The 18702-nt window shown below is 36.0% G+C and overlaps 1 long non-coding RNA gene across 1 annotated transcript in view; it reads left to right on the top strand.

The window, feature by feature from the left end:
* The window catches only part of LOC116652787, a 62044-nt gene extending 53610 nt beyond the window's left edge, over window positions 1-8434 (top strand). The window contains exon 3 of the long non-coding RNA XR_004306000.1: window positions 8034-8434. This is a non-coding gene — a long non-coding RNA (uncharacterized LOC116652787). The remainder of the gene's footprint in view (window positions 1-8033) is intronic.
* Window positions 8435-18702: the final 10268 nt, after the last annotated feature.

Raw genomic sequence — 18702 nt, 5'->3', positions numbered from 1 at the left:
CTGCTTCTGCTCTGTATATATTCTCTTCTTGTAATTTCTCTAGAGATCATTCATTCGCTCATGTTTAACCAATCATAACTTACAGTGAATGAAACTCTGTGCTTCATGACATGCAATGCAAAATGCACTTAGAGTGTATTTTACAAAATAGTTTGGAATAAGAGCCCATACACTGATGTATAAAAGAAATAATATGAGGTGATACAGGATACATGATTATGTCTTGCTAAACAGAAAATAAATATTGAAAATGTGTTCTCATTTTGCATTTAATGACTGTTTTTGAGGGTAGACAGTGATAGGACAAGGGGGAAACTAAGACAGGGGAGGTTTAGGTTAGATATTAGGAGGAAGCTTTTTACTCAGAGGATGGTGATGCACTGGAAAAGGTTACCCAAGGAGAGTGTGGATGCCCCATCCCTGGAGGCATTTGAGTCCAGGATGGATGTGGCTCTGGGCAGCCTTGTCAAATGGTTGGTGATCCTGCACATAGCGGGGGGTTGAAATTAGATTAACATTATGTTTTTTTTCAACCCAGGCCATTGCATGATTCAGTGATTCATGTGTGTGTGTATGCATGTGTGTATACGTTAGAAAAATATCATGTTGTCAAGGAATATAAGTAAAATGTTTATATTTTAGTTAGAACTTGAATATCCAGTTCATTTTATATTCATGGTGTACCTGTTCAGTCTTTACTATGTACACATGTGCCATCTCTATCTTAGAAAACAGAAGGTATCTACATATGACCATAGGCACATACATGAAGTTATATTCTCTGCATGCTCAAGAAGTGGAAAAGAAAGTATAATTACATGTGCTATTACTAACTTTACTTCCTTAGTTTTAGTATTGCTTTCTGTCTCCTTGGTAAAATGAGACTTTATTTTACTAGAGTTGAAAACATACAAATAATTACATTGTAATGATGGCAAAAGCAGTTTTGTGTCTGATGAGATCAGGCCTGATATTCAAGTTTTATCTATGACAGAATATTGATTCTGATTTTTTCAGATTTATTTTCAGTTATTGGTGTGACTAAAATCTTGTATTTGGCAGAGTAAATAACTACAAATCTGTAGTGATTCGTTAAGCATGGAATAGGACACAAAAGATCTAGGTACATGATTTAACTAAATTTTATTTGAATATAAAACTTTGTATCATTTTAGACCATCATTTATTACTGTAGATATACAATTGAAAGATTAAAGAAAAAAAGCAAAGATTTTATAATAGGTTTACTCTGTTAGATTAAGCTGTACAGATTTTTAAGAAAGGGTAGACTCTATGTATGGTTCCAAGTAAAGCTCAAGAGTTTTCCAAACTGCCTCCAGAAATAGCACTTTGAACTTACTAAAGCTGGCCAGGCCTGATTGACAAATGCAGCTCTGCTGCACAGGGAGTTTGGGCGGCTGTTATCAAAAGCATTAAACAAGTTTGTGCAGGCAGTGGAAGCATGCACATTCATACAAATCACTTTTACAGTAACTGTGACATAAATACAAGCCAAATTGTGATTATCATCATGATTAAACATACTGGGAGACAGGACAACACAAATCACAGAAGAAATCTGACAAAAGTAAATAAGAGGATGGGTAAATAAATAAATAATCTTTGTAGCTTCTAAGAAGCCCTGAAAGGAAAATTCCTGTTTTTCTCCCATGTGTACATTTATGTGCTTTTCCAAATACATCCCAACTCCTGTGCTGGCAGTGCAGTGCTGCACCTCCTGGAGCAGCAAAAGCCTGTGGGTCTCTCTGGGGAGAGATGCTGTGTGACAGCTGCTGAGCCTGCTCAGCCTCAGCCCAAGGCTGAGCACCGTGCTGTTCTAATGAGTCTGAAGTTGCCAGAGTTTTGGCAGCTGACCTTAACACTATGACCTCTCTGCCTGTGCTCCTCATCAAAAAGGACCCCAATGTGCCCTAAATTCTCCAGCTATTGTGTTGCGCTCAGATCCATTTAGCCAGCCTAAATCAAAGCAATCCCCACACAGAAGTATGCTGCTTTGAACTAATGATTTGTTCTTGTTTATATATAGAAGTATAAACCCAGTATTAATAATCTGTAAAATATATCTGGCATTTACATGTTCACTAGATGACCATTTATGCTGGAGTATGATAAAAAGGCAGAAGTAATGTTATTGATTTAGTATTGATTTAGTATCATGATTCTCTGTCCTTGCCTCAGTTGCTGAGAAGTGCCTTGTTTTAGAGTTTTATTGCCTTATAGTTTTGTGCCCCTGCTCCCTCACTAAAAATATATCTACATACCTAAGCTAAACTACATGGGAGTGTAGTCTATTATTTGTGGACAAATGTCTTTGAAAGCACCTAAAAGAAGACGTGCTAGTGGTTTGATCCAGTGACTACTAAGTCAAAGAAAATGACTGCATGAATTTAATGTTTTTGTCATTGGTACAACACACAGAATCACAGACTGGCTGATGTTGACAGAGACATCTGAGTCCATCTGCTCCACCCACTGCCCAAGCAGGAATGCCTAGAGCTGGGTGTCCAGGACCACCTCCAGGTGGCTTTTGATTATCTCCACAGCCCCTCTGGGCAACCTATGCCAGTGCTTCATCACCCTCACAGTAAAAAACCCTCCTGTGTCTCCTTTTGGGTTCATTGCCTCTTGTCCTGGCACTGGGTACCACTGAGAAACACCTATCTCCATTCTCTTTGAACTTCTGTTTGTGACAGCATCCTTCCATCAGATACATAACTTATACATATTTTATTTGCATTTATGTTTAATTATGCTGAAATCATTACATGGCTAATGTGTAAAATAAATTCTTTTTTTTTCCCTTTTTTTTCCCCTTTCTTTCTATAGACATAGATATAGACAATCATTATTTTACATGGCATAAGTGTATATAGTTAGAATAATTGGGTCTATTTACTGGGCATAACATTAGATAAACATATAGTTCTTTGCTGGGCTGAAACTTAACTGTACACGAGTCCCCAGTTTATCACAGCCTTATAAAGTTGCACTTCCTTTAATTCAGTAGTTTGTAATACTCAAATTACAAAAAGAGACAGAATGCGAAGGAAAAAGAGAAAATCCTTCACACTTATGTAGATGCTTGGCAGGGGCAAGTTTGCAACAAACTGTCAAATTCTGGCAAAATTACAATATGCTTATAAAAGGTCATATATCTTCAAGCAATAGGTAATGCTATATGAATTTTCCTGCTGCTATAGTTGTAATCATTATGTAGAATATATTATGTAAAAATCAGTAAGATTATTAATATCTTATCCCCCCTTTTCCACAGACAAAAGAATCCATTTGTTATTAATGGTAATACATTTAATTTAATTGATAAATTTGGAGCCAGGTCAGAAGTTAGGGACATTAGGAAATGATCAGCTTGTAATTCCATATGCTAAATATTAAAATAAAGTGTCTCACACTGGTACTCTGGTAGATGTCACTTCACAGTGAATTAAAATTGCTTCAGACCTCAAGAATCAAAGAAGAATTCAAAATTATTCTGCTATATAGTCACACTCACGGATATAATTAAAGGTCTGTCAGCACTTTCATTACATAAAGCCATTTTTAAGCAGTTCATAAGTTGGCTATGACATTTTGCTTAAAGCTGGAAATGGGCTGTGAGTTTCCTGCCCAGGAGTGAAGTTTTGTTTCTTATAAATGTAATTGGAATCAGACTATATTCCTGTGTTTTTCATCCATGACAAAGGGGTTAAAGAACATTATCTGTTTTTTATATTCCTCCCACACGCACAAAATAGCTCTGTACTTCAGTTTGGTACCTTGCAGATAATTAGGCTCCAAAAATATTTAGGCAGATCTAAGGCATGAGCTAGATCACTGTCCTACAATCAAGCAAACCAGTTAATACATTACTATGGCATGGTTTTGGACCATGACAGTTGGAGCTTTCCCAGTGTTCAGGGGCACCTTGAGGAATTTCACAATCCCAGAATGGTTTGCATGCAGTTATGCCATCTTGGACATTTGGGGGAAGTGATAACTCATACATAAACTATGCTGAGAACACTCCCACATGATTTTCTATTCATTTATAGGTGTCAAATAGATGTCTGTTTTATTTGCCAGTACAGACCTAGTCTTAGTATAATACACAGAGACAGAGTGATCCAAAATGTTTCCATTCCAGCATGTGCTCACCATGCTATCTGGTATGTCGTTGTGAAGAATCATTTTAAGATGTCAATTTGGTTTGAATTTAATTCTAAATAAGAAGAAATCAATTTTTATAGCAGTCTCCAAAGACACAAATAAATAAATAAATAAATCTCACATTACTACCAGTCTAAAATGTGTTAATATTTAAGCTTAGAGCTTAATGAAAAACAAAGAGTGAGACTGTTGAAACTTTTTTAAAGGAAGGTTCACAGCTATGCTGCTCAACTGATTGTTGTGGACTGTGGAGGTGATAGACAAGACAAATACATGCATGCTCTCTGCCAATGAATCCTTTGAAAGGAAAGTGCTTGCTCATTCCTGTGAGAAATCATGAGATTGCTGAAAAGGTTAAAGGAGCTCAGCATGCCCATCCAGCATTCAAAAAAACCTTTTCCATTATATGGAGTATTTCCAGCCCTTCTCTCATCACATTGAACAGCATCCCAAGTGGAGTCACAAGTTGCTCTCATGAGTGAAAGATAAGCAGTGCAGACTTTATTTATGTGAAAGTGTCATCATAAATCAGGCAATATGACTGAAATACTTATTATAATTTCATTAGTACATAGAGTACTTTTTAAATCAGAAAACTCTCTAAAGCATTAAATCCATGGGGAGAATGTTCCTGGAGTCTGTTCTACCTCTAGCCTCACTAAGGAAGGTAACAAGGAGAACTTGAAGGTAACCTGTTTTGGGAAGATCAAAACTATATACTTGAGGAATACATTCAGAAAGCTAGCATGAGCAGGGGTTTGGTCTTTCCTATAAACATACAGGCAGTAGGGTAATACAACTTTTGACATGTTGTCTTCCTGGGAAATAATAATTAAAATTAATATGGTGTCACCAGTTTAACTGAGATAGAAAAATAAGGTAGCTATTTAATTTGAGCAGGCTCTCAGGAGACCACAAACTTTATTTACATAAATATTATGTGACTACACATGCAATCACAGTTTATCTCCCAACCATGTGTTGTAATTAAAAAGGTATTTAGTTGCAGCTGTCCCAAAATCTCCACTTTCTATGAAAACGGATTATTGATCTAACCAGATACTGCCTACCTGGCTGAGGAAAGCAACCCTGGGAATCCCCAACTGTTTTTGAACTTGTGATATTATGAATATCTTAAAGAAACTTGTGACTTGATGAAAAATGAAAAGCCAAATGATAGAAGTTAACATCAGGGAAGAAAACAAACAAACAAACAAACACAAGGCAAAGAATAGATAATAAAGCTTCATTAAAAAGGCTATAAACACTTTCTTCTGTTGAAACAGCACTGAACATCCATGGCACATCTGAGCTGTGAGAACTGGAGGGATAAAAAAAACAAAAAACAGTTTTCTATTCCAAATAACCATGATAAGCTGAGTTCTACCCTGACTGAGTATCAGCACTGACTTGGAGAAGCAAACAGCAGTACTGAGAAGGGACAGTCTTCATTGTAGTATGTTTTACTAGAAGAGTTAACTAAAAAATTAAAGACATACATATTAGGATTTGGCTTGAGACTTTCACTCCAAGTTAATGGAAGCCCCAGACCTAGTGAATTATGAACTCCATCTGCTTCAACTGACTCTCAATGAGTTGGAAGTAAATATAGTCTATGTGTCTTACGCAGAGAAGCCATGTGTTTTTCTTGTTATTTTTCCAGTTTTCACAAGTATACTTAATGCAAAATGCATTGTTGATGTTAGCCTGACATTCAAGATGGTTGTGAGGTGACAGAACACAGAAAAATGCTGAAAAAAAGGGCTTATCATCTACTTTATTTGAAATAGTGGTTACTTTTGCAGCTGTTAAAGGTTTTCTGTTGCTATCACTGCCCTTACTGAAGCACTCTCATGAGAAGCAGCAAAGTCTTCATAACATGAAGAAATTATAAACAAATAATATCTGAATGAGAAGTATTAGGAGGGAATAACTACATGTGTAGATAAATCAGATGGGTATTGAAATTTCTTTTGAAGTATGCTGTATAGAGCCATAAAAAATAGAACATAATACTCAAGGAACCACTGAAGTGGAAAAGGCCTCTTACAACATCTTAACAAAAATCATGTGGCTTTATCTGCTATATCAGTTAATATCTAAAAACCTACTGAAATGAAGCTGGTCTCCATTGTTTACTGTACTATGTGAATAATCTTGTCTGTGCTCTGGGCTTTAATATAGGACTCATTCTGAAAAGCTTTTTGTTTTCAGAATTTGTGTTTACTGCTATTGAATTCCTCAAACTGCATGTTTAGAATGAAAATAAATAAATAAATAAATAAATATTGATTTTAATCTGGGATCTGATCCTGGGACTAATTAGGAATGCAATGGATCCATGCAAACTGGCCTTCAGTGTTTGAAAAAAAAAAAAAAAAAAAAAAAGAAAAATAAAAAAATCCTTGGAAGAAATTTTACATTAAGAATAGCATGACTTCACCCTTCCATGGCCCAACACTTCTAGGAGCTCTCCCATGTGATAGCTGAAACAAAATGGATAACAGGGAAATGGTTGATTTGAGTCACTGTTCTGCACATGGCCAGAACAGAGCTATTTTAAGCTCACTCTTACTGTGATCATTAAGCACTGGGAGAGAACAGAGAACATGAAGAATAAATCTTATGGAAGGCATCATAATCTTCATCAAAATTTTGGTGATTTTTTTTCTTTCTTTTTTTTTTTTCAGTTTCCTCTATACGTGTATTTTATATAGCTAACAAACTTTCACAGAGTGGGAAGATGAGCAATGTGAAACAGTTCAGTAAGGTTTTAAAAACACGTTTTGACTCTGTCACAGCCCCCTTAGGTCAACCATGGATATTGGACAGTGTTTTCCTTTTAAGTCTATAACATTATACCGTGAATGGTAATATGAATACTACTATCTGAAATGTGTAAAACTTCAGCTTAAGCTTCATGGTTTTGTATTCCAAAATAAGTAAATAAAATATATGGTATATTCTATCTTAAAATAATGTAGGTCAAGCCATTAAATTATAATTATGTAATTATATAATGATATATTACTCTTAATTATCAATTTCAGAAGTCAAGGTCAGAATATAGACTACTATCAGTTCCCTACCATCCTTGTTTGTACTGTGCTAAGAAAAAACGCAGAGTAGTTGATGAGGAAAATACTTGCAAACTTATTTACTGCTAACAATTTGTAGTCCTTTCTTTTCAAAATACAGCAACACAGTTACTTTTTCCAGGTGTAGGTAGTGTACAGTAATAATAATTTAAAGAGGCAACGTCAACTTTTGATCTTAACAGTCAGATTTACCTTCTCTAATTTTCTGTAAATTATATTTATGTAAGAGGTCATAATGAGGCCATTACTACTGGCCATAAATGGTTAGATTTGTTTTACTGACACATCTGTAAGCGAATGAAGATTATCTTGTTTGCTCTGTGTCATGGAGTTATCTGGATCAGTCTAGGTCCATGACAGTAGGCCCTTTGGCCCCCTGGCACCAAAAATGGGAAGGGAAAATGGGAAGGGATAGGGAGATGGGAGCTGAGCTCTGTAAGAGGCCACAGTTTTTACTATTGCCTCAAAGTTTGCTGAGGATGGACAAGTCCAAGCAAGTCCTGGGCAAGAGCTTAGAAATCCTTTGTCTGAGGGACGCAGATGGACAAGGCCAGGAGACACAAGAGAAAGATAAACTGCAGAGGAATGGCTGTGAAGTGGTCTTTTGTGTGGGCTTATCTCAATGAAGATGGCCATTTCAGGGGGTGCTGCACATGACTCTTAGCCAAGCACCCAGGAATGTCACGTAGACAGGAGACAGGAGGATAAAAAGAGGGATCAGCATTAAGTTCAGTTTTCTGACATCAGATTCCTCACAACATGAAGAAGAAGGTTTTCTGGCATCAGATTCCTCACAACCTGACACCTGCATGCTGAAGAAGATGCCTGCATGCTGAAGAACAAGAAATGTGTCTGGCTTCAGATAACTTGCTGCTGCTCTACTGCTGCCCTACTGCTGCCCTACTGCTGCCAGCGGACTCTCCTGCACCTGCTTTGTGGGACCTTGCTCTGTTAGACCCTGCTGCTTCTTCCACCACCTGCTCTGCGTTTCATCGGCTTGCTGCTTGTGGCCAGTCACTCCGCTGCTGCTCCCTTCTGCTGCTGCTCGTCCCTGCATTTTTGCCTCGGACCAATGGAACGACTTGTGGACGCTGATGCATCCAGGTGGTGACTATCCCCACTTTATGCAATTCTTGCTTTCTTCCTACCTTTCCTATTGCCCGCTTTCCCCTCCCCATCACCCTAATTCTCAGTAGTCACCACTCTCCCTTCCCCATCTTCTCATTTAATTATTATTTGTAATAAACTGGTCAAACCGTTATTTCTCAATCTCATGCTGGGTATTTTATATCAAAAGAACCTTGACTCCCTCCTATAAATTGGAGTAAGACAAGCTCAAGGAAACAAACACAGCAGCGGCAACGATCTAAAGAGGAAAACTTATTTTACTATGATATCAGAATGCGAGATAACACACTATAATAAAATATAATTGAAACCGAGGCTAATAAATCAAGTAAAATAAGAGAGAGCGAGTTTTCTGAGGACCAAGAAGCCTACTTTTAAATTGAAGGGGCACGGTTTGGAAGCACAACCATACCTGCTGCCAGGCAGTGAGAGAGAGAGCAAGTGTCACTTCTGTGACGTATTTCCTCTCTGACCGTGAGGTCCTCTGGGATGTGTAGTTCTTCTTCCCTGTGCTCCACATGATGTTGTGATATGGAATATCAATAGCAAAAATTACAAAACCACAATACTCCTAAAAGTTCAATTTTTCTAAAAAAATATTTGTGAAATTAAAGTGATTCCACTTGGAAAAAGGGAAATTTCCATTTGTTTTATTTTCTTGCATTACATTGTTTAACTAATCAGACAGAAATACAGGGCAAATTATTTTATAACCATGAACATGGGAAATTTCATATAGTCTGTAATTACTTTCAAAAGTAAAAAGCTGTAGTCCTTTACTGAATAAGCCACAATTATATTTCCTGTCAGTAAATCTAATCCTATTCAGGCAAAGTTAAAATTCTGCACAATAGAAATTATATATATATATTATTCAAGCTTCAAAAATATACTCAGCCTGTGAGGTAGATGTTTAAATGAGTAAGCACCCAGTCTTCCACCCCTCTAGTTTTTATTTCTGGACTCTAATAATCCATATTTTTATCTGAAACATAGCATCACTGTGCAAAAAACCAAAGGATTTTAAAGTGAGCTAAATATTAAGACAAACTATAATCATTCTTATCAATGCATTGTAAGTCACACTGCATGTTCAATTTTGGACTTTCAGTGAATGTGCTGATTTTCATGGTCTCAGATTTCTATACCTCCCCCACTCTCCTCCCCCCGCCCACAAAATTAATAAAGATGTAGCACAACGTAATAAATCTACGTTTTTTCTTTTGTGTTATAGTAGTTTATAAAATATGAAGGAATCTATTTCATTATCTTTGCATGCAAAAAGCCTTCTATACATGTTCATAAATTCATAGTTAGGTTTGGATCCTGCATCTCTAACAAATACTGTTAATCTAAGATCTCTATTACTAGCCAATACGTATTAATTTCCAAATATTTGGGTGATTTAATGTGTAAGATTATGACTTAGTATGGTTAGATTATTCATTTTTCCTTCTTAAAGGTCTGTGTTCAATGCATAAACTTATAATCCATTCAAAGATTTCCATAAAACAACTTTTTGTTCAGATTCTGACTTCAATTACATGACTGAAACTTCAGATTTATAGCTGCTTCCGTATGCCAGCAAAATAATAATTACAGCATTTTATCAATTGTAATAATTTAAAAACAGATAATATTTAACACCAAGAAGCAGAAGAGATTTCTTTTCTTAAGGCTGAATTAAAAGAACAGTTTTGAAGCACTAATTGAAAATAACATTGTGGTTATTTCTTTTCTCTATTAGGAAGAACTCTTCAGCCACTGGGAATAGACAAATTCCTTTTTTTGTTTTCACTCTTGAACTTCAGAAGAATGATTGGTATCTAAATTTTCACCTCTAGTATTATTTTATTTTATTATTAGTATTTAACTGCAAACTCTTAATATTTTTAAAAATTCATGGCCTGAGAAAAAGTGATAGACGAGCTTGATCAAATTGTTATTTTTTAATTCAATCTTGCTGTCTATCCCACTCCTGACCATATGACCTGCTTTTTTTTACTCCAGAGGTTCCCCCTTTTTTACAGTTTTTTACATTAGCACATGCTATGCATATCAGTGGCCTTTACATTTGAATTAATTATGTTTTCCTGAAGAAGAAATGGGACAAGAAACTAGGCCAATTATTAGCTGTTAACCAACAGAAACACATTCATACTAGTGGTCCCAAATGTTCCCTGGCCCTCTGTTTAAAATTAATCCATCAGAAAATCACATGGAGGATGCTCAAGACCCCCCTCCAATTATTTAAAATCATGTCATTAAGCAGACAAATGCTGGCACTGCAACACAGCAGGCACTAATTTAACCCATATGCTCTGGGAGTGCTCCTACATCCATTTGTCCTGGCCAGAATTTGTGCAAGATTTTTTTCTTCCCTATAAAGTAAAATTCTTATTACAATTTTGATTCTAAATGGAAGCTGTATAAATATGAAAAATCTTCAAGTTAGAAAAAAACATGTAATGACGTCTTGGAAACTAATTTTGTAGAAAGATATATTCGAGAAGTTCCAGAAATTTGAACAGTGGAACAAAGGAACTATGTTCCAAAATAAAAATAATCAATACAAACAGATACGTAGTTATTTTTATTTTGTTTGTTTGTTTGTTTGTTTCCTGGAAATATGCTTCTTCTAAAAATATTAAACACATGCCATCATCTCAGCCTCATCATCAACCTGTTTCTCTACAGTTCTCTTCCTTTTTGTAGTACTGCTTCTCATTCTTTCCTGCTTTATCACATTTTTAATATCTTACTATATTTCTCAGTTTTACCTTCCATTATTTTTTTTTTTAATCTTTCTCATTTTCAGTATGCCTTCCATAGAAATCTGTGCACGAAATGCACACAATAGTTTAAGGCCAAACACCATTTGGTTTTATGTAATCTGACGTCTGTATACTCAGTGTAGTGTAATTAACTTATTTATCAGATTTTCATATCATAAGTCATTCAGAAATGTTTAACATCTGTAACTAGGACAAGAAACTATTGATTAAATTATGAGGAAGTGGTAATCAAACTGTGGCTTTTACCATATTTGAAAAATATATTTTTATAAAGCACTAAAAAATTGTGCTTGTTAAAATACTAATGAAGAGGAAAAATAAGAAAAAGACATAAAGGTCTCTTAGCTGTCTGTTTACTATGTGGTTAAATGTGTTTCAGAGCAGTAATCCCAGAAGGATGATAACAGAAGTAATTATCTACACAAAAAAATACATCCTCATCATTTACAGCTTTGGTCCTCATTGTGAATCAGTGTATGATTTAGTACTTTTATTTGTTGATTTGTGTTCCTATAGTTTTTGTCAATCTGGAAATGCTAAAATGCATAAAAGAATAATGATATATACCCAGAAACAGTATGATTCTTCTTCAGACTTTCTTCATTTGGGGCTGTTCTTTTGTACGTCAGTTGCACTTCTCAATTGTCATTTGATTTTTGTTTTTGTAATGTTTCATCTCTGTAAGAGTTAAGTATATAATTCTGTCCCTACTGCCTTTACAGTTTACTAGATGACCAATGTGGTGCTCAGGGACATGATTTAGTATTTGGTTGTTAGAGTTACGGTTGTATGGTTAGGTTGATAATTAATAGAATCATAGAATTATAGAATGGCCTGGGATGAAAATGACCACAATGATCATCTTAAGTTTCAACCCCCCTGCTATGTGCAAAGTTATCAACCACCAGACCAGGCTGCTCAATGCCACGTCCAGACTGGCCTTGAATGCTTTCAGGGATGGGGCATCCACAACCTCCTTGGGCAACCTGTTCCAGTGCATCACCACCCTCTGTGTGACGAACTTCCTCCTAATATCTAACCTAAACCTCCCCTGCCTTAGTTTAAGACCATACCCCCTTGTTCTATCACTGTCCTCTCTCCTGTTTACACACTCCTTTCAAATACTGGGAGGCCACGATGAGGTCTCCTCTGAGCCTCCTCCAAGGTACACAAGCCCAGTTCCCTCAACCTTTGCTCAGAGCAGAGGTGCTCCAGCCCTCTGATCATCTTAGTGGCTCTTCTTTGCACCCACTCCAAAAGCTCCACATCCTTCAGAGACTCCAGGCCTGGACACAGTACTCCAGATGGGGCCTCACAAGAAATGAAGAGAGGGGGACAATCGCCTCCCTCTCCCTGCTGGCTCTTTTAATACAGCCCAGGATATACTTGGCCTTCCTGTCTGCCAGTGCACACTGATGGCTCATGTCCAGCTTCTTGTCCACCAGACCCCCAAGTCCTCCGCAGAGCTGCTCTCAAGGGGTTCTTCTCCCGGTTTATACAAATACCTGGGATTGTCTCAGCCCAAGTGCATCACCCTGCAAGATGGGTCCACTTCTCCAGCCTGTCCAAGTCCCTCTGGATGGCTTCCCTTCCTTCCAGTATATCAACTGCACCATTTAACTTGGTGTCATAAGCAAACTTGTTGAGGGTGCACTTGATACCATCATCTGTGTCATTGATGAAGATATTGAAGAGCACTAACACCATAGGAAATTCCCAAAGCTGGACTGGTTGAACCAACACTATGGAAAGGTGGGAAATGGGACTTTATCATTGTAGGAAGCGCAGAAGAAACCATTCATGCTAGAAGAAGATGAGACGCTATAAGGAGGCAGACTAGATATGTTACACATTGCACATTAATGTGTTTCTAGAGTTGCTAGAAGACACTAGACAGAACAGGAAATGCATTCATCTGAGATTTTTAATGATTTTTTTTTTTTTTTTTTTTTTTTTACTTGGACTCAACAGCTGGGATTTTTCTAAGAAAGACTTGATGCCATCTTTCCAGAATATTGGCTCTACAAGAAGTGTTTCTGGTTATCACAGTGTGATATTACTGAGAGAGCTGCACAGGTAGGAGTTTGTGCATATTGACCACCATTAAAATTGCTCATAAGCTGATCCTGTTGTGAAAATATGAAAGTTACCGTTTTCTTTAAAAAGATGGCTACACTGAAAAAATACATACTTCAGGTCTCAGTTAAGACAAACTTTAAATTCCCACTGGATAGTTATTCCCCTTCATCTCGTGTTCTTATTAGATATATATGTGAATAGCTGTTTAAAATATTCATCTGTATAACCTGCTTTCCTCGGAAGAAAATACAGAAATGAGTATTCTAGCCAATTCAGTTTAAACAGGACTAAAATATGTAAAGCCACCAGAGAAATTAATATGTTATAAGAAGCCGTATAAACTAGAACAGCAAAGTCATATTATAATTTATACAGCTTTTCTAAAATTATTTGTAATTTTCCCATCTTCTCTGAGAAGCTGTAGAGTTCTTGCATTCTTTCTTGTGCCCAGTGAGATCAAGGAAATATGGCACTGTCGGCTTTGCCTTCAGACCTCCAGAGACACATGACATGACACGTGTGATAGATACAGCATACCTTCAGGGAGACTGATATTTATTACCAAGTAAAATAAATAAAATAAAATAAAATAAAATAAAATAAAATAAAATAAAATAAAATAAAATAAAATAAAATAAAATAAAATAAAAAGCTTCATTGTGGTTAATGTGAAAAATTAGGTGCTCCAAGGAGGTGATTAATGAAATAGATTGCACTAAATATAAATAAGTACTATTTAATTCAAAGCTAGTAATCTAATAATCTAAAAAATTCAATTAAACATTTCCCTGTATGTGTCTTTCTCTCAATGTCTGCCTTTTTGTAGGCTGTAATAGTATGCATTCCACAGATTACACTGGATTATCTTATATTTACCACAGTGAGGAGATTCTGATACTCTCATTTCATGTTTTTTGACAGAATCCATTTAGAATTAGCATTAAATATGTTATGATTCAGTTTGAGAGCAACAGATAGTCTCCCAAGTATGTGCACTGGAGTTGTGTCTAATCTTTGTTTTTGTGAGGTATGGGTTTCCAAAGCATCTCTCCTCAACTTCAGATCTGAGGAGCTTGTAGTGAAAATGTACGTTAGGATATAATTCTGAATTGAGAAAATTGTTTTATAAATTTTAAGTTCAGTCATATGTTAACTGGTAAACTACAAGGTAATTGTCATATATAATAAGAGATAGCGGAAATACCCGGAGTAAATTTTGTCTGAAACCTTGCCACTCCTATTGTCTAGCATTCTTACCCTTTTCATAGGACTTTTATTGCAAAATATATCTTAAAGCAAAATTCTTCTTTGAAATCAATAGAAAGAAATAGTTTAACAAAGAAAAAAAAATGAGGGAATAAACATTGTTTATAGATCATTTTGTAGTCTTACTTTAGAGTCAGTTTCATAATCCAGAGCTGGTTCAGAGCTTTTATAAATCATTCACTATCTGGATCCACTATAAAGAATGTAGCTGTTTTAGCTAAAGAATGAAGCAAAGAAAAATGAAAAACAAAATGGTTAAATGAACAACATGATTTTTTTTCCTCATGTCTTTTTAAAAAAGTACTCTTGAAAATAACATTCTGTGAATTGATATTAATCATATGAAGACAGATCTAGTTAAAAAAAAAAAAAAAAAAAAAAGGCTAGTGATCCAGTTCCAAACTTCAGAAGGACTGTGAATCCTGTTAAATTTTCATTTCCATGCTTTCAAACCATTTTTATACTGTAACATTTATTTTTGATAATGCTCAGAGCTATAAATCATTTTATTTTACAGCCTTTGAGTCTTAGGATTTATGAATGCAGAAGAAAATCTGTTTCATATTTGTATGCTCTACTGTTTGGAATTACATGCTAGCAGAAGAAAATCTTTCCTTATACAAATGTGATAACAAAAGAGTATGTGAAGTTGCCCTTGCTTAGATATGACTAGTCAGTCTCGATTGGGAAGATCTGGACTGTTATTTTACTCAAACTTTGAACAATAAATAAAGTTCTTGGTTCAGAAAAAAAGAGGATTGATATTATAATCTCTTTGAGTCATATACTCCATACTGTTTCTGTTTTGTAACTGCAATTTACTGTAAGACTCGTAGGAAGGGGATCAAGTGTTCCTAGTTTTATATGACTGTGTATGAACTTTATTCACAGTTAGTTCTTAGTCTGGTCATTGGTTCTCTTTGGTTGTTAAATTGTTTTTCTATTGCTATTGTTCAGCCCAAAGTTCTATTGTGGAAATGGAGTAATTTTTATTTTTATTTTATTTATTTATTTATTTTCCAACACAAACTATTATCATAATAAAAATAATCATTTTCATCAACAAATTCTCAGACTCATCATTGCACACAAAGGATCTTGCTTTGTTTCAAATACAACATAGAAACACGAAATAAATCTGCTTTCCCCACATAAGCATAAAAAACTTCCATCTAGCAATAGGACTAAATTAATAAAAGTTTTCTTTTGTTTAAAATACATTTAAACATTTAAATAATTTGGAAGAAAATGTGTGCAATTTACACAGACTCCAGAGAACCAAACAGATAATTGTTTGAGTTGAAAACGATCCATAAAGGCCATCACCCAACTCCACTACAATGAACAGGGACATCTAGAGCTATATCAGGTTGCTCAGAGCCCTGAAAGTCTCCAGGGATGGGACATCCAACAACTCTCTGGCAACCTGTTCCAGTGCCTTATCAATCTTGTGACAAACTTTTTCCTTATATTTAATTTAAATCTCCCTTCTCAGGATGTCCTCCAACAGGTCCATGTCTCTCCTGTGCTGAGGAATCCACATCTGGATGGAGTACTCCAGGTGAGGTCTCGGCTGCGTGGAGTAGAGGGGCAGGATCACCTCCCTCGTCTGGCTGGCCACACTTCTTTTGATGCAGCACAGAATATGGTTGGCTTTCTGAGCTGTGAGGGAACATTGGTAGCACACATCCAGCTTGCTATTCATTAGCACTCTCAGGGTTTTTTAACAAGGCTGTGCTCTATCCTTACATCCCACAGCTTGTACTGATAGTGGGGGTTGCTATGACCCAGACAAAAGACCTTGCACTTCACTTTGTTGAAACTCATGAGGATGGATACATTTCTCCAGGATACATTTCTCCAGACTGCCTGGATCTTGGGTGTATCAATCACTCCACACAGCCTGGTGTCATCTGCAAACTTAGTGAGGGTGTGCTCTATCCCACCCCCAATGTCACTGATGAAGATAAAAAGTATCCATTCTAGAACTGACCCCTGAGGGACGCCATTTGTCACTGATCTCCCTCCAGACATTGAGCTACTGACTGCCACTCTCTGGGTACAGTTTCCAAAACAGTAATGGTCAACAACCTTATTGCTATGAGCCGCATCATTTTCACAAGAGCACCATGAGCTTCACAATTCAACTCTGGACTGACTATAAAGACAAAAAAAAAAGATGATATTAAAACCATAAAATCTCCAAAGAGGCATTTTGTTTTATTTTAAGGTATTGAAAAAACTAATGCAAACTAGGAATATTAGCAGGATTTCCATGTCCTTGATCCTACAATGTATTCCATCAGACAGTCTCATGTATCTACACAATTCACGCTGAAATGAAAGAGTTGTATTCTGCCCAATTTTCCCTGCAATGTACATGCAAAGAATTATGGGAGGGAACAAAAAAAAAAAAAAGAAAAAAAAAAAAAGTATGAATATTTAATAAAGCAGAAATTAAAATAATTGACATTTTCATTCAGCCATGTGTAAAATTAACCAAAAATCCATTCTTTAAGCAATGATTCTCTCTTACAACATATGTGTTCTATGCTGATAAATGAGTGCCCTAATGCTTACACCTAAATAGCATTTATGCTCAAATATCCATCTGTTCAAGTGCTGTTTCAACCAAGGGCACTCAAGCTTAGTTTGACAGACTTAACAGGCTTCAGCATCTTAGCAGGGCTACTTCCCTCATTTTTTTTCGTGTGAGAGAATTTAGATGGACCTACGCTTATCTTTGTCTTTTCAGAGGGTAAATTGTTCAAAATGGCATACCTATGGTTCAAGTGGAGGCACTGCATAGACATTCCTATGTGCTGACTTATACCAACTCCTTCTCCTGGAGAAGGTTCATACCACCTCATTTTAGCTGTCTCGCTATGGAAGGTCTCTATCCAGGCATAGCCAATGAGAAGTCTGACTAAAAGTGCGCAGCAGAATATGTAGGAAATTCTTTCAATGTGTCTTATAATCTACCTCAATGGTTTCTTTATGATATGGATCTCATGAAGCAACTGTAGACAACTACTGAAGACATACATTTTAGAACTTGATACTGAAATGTCTAAGCAATGAAATAGCATTTGGGACAAACTACATTGACTGAAACAAGTTTTCAAAGTGTCAGTGAATTGCTAATTTTTGAAAGGTCTGATTTTATTAACATCTAAATATACATTGCAGAAATACTGTCAGCACTGAATATTTCAGGTCATGAGACAAAAGCTAGCAAAGTAATAATGGATTTCAATTAAATTAATAATAAAATAGATTAAATTAACTCAAAGAGGAAAAATGAATAAACATCCAAGTATAGTTAAATCTCCTTGTCCAACAAAGGCAATATGTGACATAAGATGACAGTCTTTCAATTAAAAGTCAGTTCAGAATTTGAAGGCTGAAGCTACTGATGCATTTTAATTCATGCCTCAGATACAATTCACTTGAACTATTTTATCTTAACACTTCTCAGAACACAGAAGAATTAGAAGCTACTGTGGACTTTCCAGATGCCTATCTTCAAGTGGATGGTGTTCCTGTTTGTGGCAGTGGGGTGGCAGTAGATGATTTTTGTGGTCACTTCTAAAATAAATCACTTTGTGACTCTATGATCCATGATGGAAGAGGTCTTTTGCTTATCCCCTTCAGGGAAGATGAAAATATATTCACTTTAAACAACTATTACATACTGTTCCTGTTATTTCTCATTTAACCTCAGAATATCTGCTCTTTAATCCATCGTATTTAGAGTGTTATTCCACATAACCATCTTGTTCAGATATTTACTTATCTGCCTTGGTTAGAAAGGACTTATCACAAACATTTGCTTTACTATCTCATGATGTTCCTTTATTCTGTTCCTTAATTTTTTCCCTTTAGCTAAAAACTGCTCCAGAAAATTTGCCAGCTGACTACAATTGTGAACAGTTTCATTATAATGTGTCTCTCCAATTTATCATGTTTCTGTAGCATATTTCTTGTCTCAAACTGCATTCTACAGCTCAGAAATTAATTTGTACCCTTGGACAGCTGTCATGCTAAGGTTCTGGTCCACTGAACAAGGTGCTACTTTGTGTAAGGCATTGATATGCTTCACATTGTTAAATATACATTATGTCTGCCTAGATACTTTTCCTCAGGAC

This window comes from Coturnix japonica, chromosome 1 (genome assembly GCF_001577835.2).
Source record: "Coturnix japonica isolate 7356 chromosome 1, Coturnix japonica 2.1, whole genome shotgun sequence".
NCBI lineage: Eukaryota > Metazoa > Chordata > Aves > Galliformes > Phasianidae > Coturnix > Coturnix japonica.
The sequence above is the reverse complement of the archived record's forward strand: the minus strand, read 5'-3'. Positions and strand labels throughout refer to the sequence as shown.